Source organism: Octopus bimaculoides, chromosome 22 (genome assembly GCF_001194135.2).
Source record: "Octopus bimaculoides isolate UCB-OBI-ISO-001 chromosome 22, ASM119413v2, whole genome shotgun sequence".
Lineage (NCBI taxonomy): Eukaryota > Metazoa > Mollusca > Cephalopoda > Octopoda > Octopodidae > Octopus > Octopus bimaculoides.
In genome coordinates this window covers 1,396,357-1,400,894 of record NC_069002.1, presented here as the reverse complement: position 1 = coordinate 1,400,894, position 4,538 = coordinate 1,396,357, and the positions used below count along the sequence as shown (strand labels likewise).

Here is a 4,538-nt window from a genome sequence, read left to right as displayed (position 1 = left end):
TATATATATATATATATATATATATATATATATATATATATATGTGTGTGTGTAGGCACACATACAAAAACACACACACTCACATATATATAGATAGATAGATAGATATACATCTTTTGTCTCATCCTTCAGAGTCCTCCTCGAATATTTGATGTAGTTTGAGGGTGATTTACCCACTATTTCAAGCTGGTCGAACAACTACATAGGATCTCATTCATTTCTTTATTGCAGTGTTTCTTTGTTTATTTATTTTGTTTCGCCCTAGGCCTACGCTTCCGAGTGGACTTACGATGGAACCGTTTCCTTCCGTGACGCCCCAGTCATGTCCTATCTTTCTAATATCTAAAATTACAATAAACCCAATGAATCTTATTTCATTTATGATATTAAAGTACGTTTCAAAGGAAGATAGGCTGTTATTTCTAGCAACTTATGTGACCCTTTTAAGGTCTTTCTCTTACAGTTGCTGTCTTATTTGCTGCAGTATACATCCGATAATTAGTTAGATAATGAAATGTTTCTGAACGAACGTACATCGTCAGTAAAAAAACAACCCATTTCTATTACGATGAAAGTAACGATCACCAAAAGTATAACCGTAGCTCATGGTGCAGCCTTGGTAAATTTCCGAAGGTGTTTATGGATTGTAAATGCCATAATCGTATATCAGTTGCTACCAGCCAAAAGTAGGGGCATCAAAAACGATGCTGAAGTGTGAGATAGGAACGTGTTAACACGTATAGCCCTTGCGGGAGATGTTGTTGAGTTAGTGATCAGGAAAGGCTCACAGCTAAATCCGTAAGTGGATTATCTTCAAGGTAAGCCATATCTCACTTTCAGTCTATCTTTAAATTCTTTCTTTCTTCATTCCTTTCTTGCCTTCTTCCTTTGTTCTTTGTTTCTTTTTTCTACCTCTTTCAAATCCTCTTTTATTTATCACTTTATTTCTCTTCCTCTTTGTCTTTCTTTCTTTCTTTTTTTCTTTCAAAGTGTGGGGAATTTGACTGTTACTTCTAACATATCGAAAAACCTCATATAAACCCCGTCCTTCTTCTTCCGTAGTTGTTTGGCCTTAAATCTATCCTGCCACCCCGACATATAATGGAGAGCCTTCCGGCCGTCATGATACGCCACCCATTTCACAAACTGCAATATATCTAGACTTACATTATCTACCGAGTGTCTTACATTATTTATGATATAAATGCATGCTTAATAAAAGGATTGGCTCTCGTTCTCGCTCACACCTCACACCTCCACTCCACCTATATTATTCTTTTAAACAACCAAATGGAATTATAAAGGCTTTTGTGTCGTGACACTTTTTCCTTTGTATTTCTTATTACAATTATTATTGGCAGAACAAAATGCTTAGCGGCACTTCGTGCGTCAGTACGTTCTCAGTTCAAATTCTGTCGAGGTCGACTTTGCCGTTCATCCTTTCGGGATCGATAAAATGAGTGCCAGTTATGCACTGAGGTCGATGTCATCGACTAGCCCCCTCCCTCAAAATTTCAGGCCTTATGCCTATAGTAGAAAATATTATTATTATTATCATTATTGTTATTATTATTATTATTATTAAGGTGGCAACTAGCAGAATTGTTAGGACACCGGGCAAAATTCTTGTCGGTATTTCGTCTGTCTTCACATTCTGAGTTCAAATTCCGCCGACTTCGCTTTTCATCCTTTTGGAGGTGGTGTCGATATAATCGATTAATACCCTCCCCCCAAAATTTCAGGCCTTATACCTCTAGCAGAAAAAAATTACTACTACTACTACTACTACAAGTATTATTGTATTTGTGCTTGTTGTTGTTGCCGTTGTTAAATGGTTTTCCTTCATTGTTTGGGTTAATTCTTATTATTCAAGTAAATCTGAAAAATAAATAAAGAGAATATCAACAAATAACACAGTTTCACTTTAAATGAATTTATTGTTATGATTTGCAATGTTTCTAGAAGGTTCTATCAAATATCTAGGGACAATTCCGTCGTCTAGTTGGATAGTTCATTTGTTTAAGTGCCAGACCATTAAAAAAAACACACAGAAAAGAAATAAAATGAAATAAAATTAAAAAATGAGGAACCACTATTTTGGATGAAATATAGCGAAAGGATATTGAGAAATTCTTCCGTTTTCCCCTTTCTTATACATCCATTCATTGTTCTAAGCCTGTTTATATTTACTGCTCTCACACACCGCTGTCTCTCAGTTTTCCCCCTTATGCGCCCTCTCTCTGTGTCTGTGTCTCTTATTCTCTCTATTTCTCCCCAACTCCTTCTCTCTCTACGTTTGTAGAAGGTGTGTGTTTTAGTCGTGAGATTCTATCTATCTATCTATCTATCTATCTATCTATCTATCTATCTATCTATCTATGTGTGTGCCACAATCTATACGTATACTCTCGTATATAATATACGCAATTGTAAGTCTAAGTATGATACAGTTTCGTAAACATGTTTGGAATGTTTTTGGTAATATAGAATGAAGTATACCTGGGTTCTCTGCACAAAGGAAAGAGATGAATTGGTTACTGCAAAATCCTTCTTATTTGTATTTTTGTTTCTTACGTAAGAGAAATTATTGCGTATCCTTAATGTATGTGCGTCGGGTATTAAAGTAAGGTAAATAAATAAACATTGGTAATACTGATTAATGCGCAACAGTGAATAAATGCACCTAATCATAGAATAGTAATCATAGCTGCGAAGGAAAATTTGATACACGTCGCAAATAAAACCAATATGCTGAAATCTGAGGCTGAAAAGAATTAGGAGGAAGATTGATGAAAAGTAGAATACAAGAGAATGGGAAATAAGCGAAATGATGTTGCAGATGATGACAACGACGACGACGACGATGGTGGTGGTGGTGGTGGTAGTGGTAGCGATTGTAGAGTTAGTCGCGACGACGATGGTGATGATGATGATGATGGCGACGACGACGACGATGATGGTGATTGTCGTGATGTTAGGTTAATGATGTTGACGATGAAGATAATTGGATGGGTATGGGATGAACAATAATAAATATATTAAAAAACAAAAGCAGAAGAACAAAACAATAGAAAAAAAGGAGAAATAACAGTCCCATCACTGCACCGAAGTGTTGTCTCTATTTATAGAAGCGTTATTGGTTTAGGTTAAAGGATGTCAGAAACACATGGCTGTCACAGATTCGGATGAGTTGGGTAAAGTCAGCCTCAGTTTGCACACTGCAAATTACTGTTTACTGAGAGATGAGGCATGTGACACAAGAACAACCACCACCACCACCACCACAGCAACTACAAAAACAACACCGCAAACTACAACTACCACCACCATCATCAACACTACTACTACTACTACTACTACTAGTACCATCATTGTTGTTGTCATTGCTATTGTGTTTGCTGTTTGCTCTGGCCTGTGTCGTTTGACACCCCCCCTGTTTGGCTGACATGCTCTTTCATGATTACATGACAAGGAAGATTCTTTTTACCTCAGTTTTACTGGGCTTTCCGCATATTTCGGAGTCTTTCACTGTACCGTAGGGGATACAACAAGGTTCGCCCTGAGACAATTTACTTGAATACACATGGCAAACATCCATGGTGTCTCACTAAGACCGTATCTTGAGCAAGTGGGGAGGGGGAGATGCGTTTAACAAAGATGGTAGTCGTGGATACGCTCACTGGCATTCTGAAAATCTTGAAAACCCAGTTGTAAAGCGGTGACAGGGGACAAACACGGACTTGCGCGCATATCTGACGGGCTTCTTTCAGTTTGCATCTACCAAAACCACTCACAAGGCTTTGGTCGGCCCGAGGCTACAATAGAACTTATTTGCTCAAGGTGCCATGCAGGGGGACTGAACCCAAAACCATGAAGTTGGGAAGCACGCTTCTTACCACGCAGTCACATACACACATACATATATGTATGTATGTGTATGTATGTGTTTTTGTATGTAGTGTTTTTTTCTGCTCTTCTGATCAGTTCAGTTTATGGCTTGGGTTAGATCCAAAACGTCGTATTAAATATTCTTGAAACACGTTGTCTCTCTTCATCATTCATCAGTTTGATTACCCAATACGAAATCTATAAGTGTCAACATTAATAAGAGCAACAAAACTACAGCAACAGCATATACAACATCAACAACAGCATCAAGAACATACACAACAATATGGTGTGCTATTTTTGGCACAAGGCCACAACATTTGAGGTAATGAATATACTGGATCAGATCGGTTAAGGGAACATCGACGTGTGGGACTTGTTCTAAGAATGACATCTTTGAATTGATCGTTTTGCTGTCTTGACAGGGTAAAAACGTATTGCCTAGTTAAGAATTTGCATTATCTAGTCCCTACATTTGAATGAAGGGTAAGAATGTTCTTTGCTGGAACGGCATTAAGCATGTGACTGATGGGACAGAGCTGACCTGGGGCGATACAACAGCAACAGCAAAAGATACAGTATAAGCTGTGCCTTTTGGTTTAGAAACCGTTATATATATATATATATATATATATATATATATATATATA

The 4,538-nt window shown here is 37.5% G+C and overlaps 1 long non-coding RNA gene across 1 annotated transcript in view; it reads left to right on the top strand.

Moving 5' to 3' along the window:
* LOC128250546 (uncharacterized) overlaps window positions 1-4,538 on the top strand; it is a 188,613-nt gene that overhangs the window by 103,917 nt on the left and 80,158 nt on the right. The window lies entirely within an intron of this gene.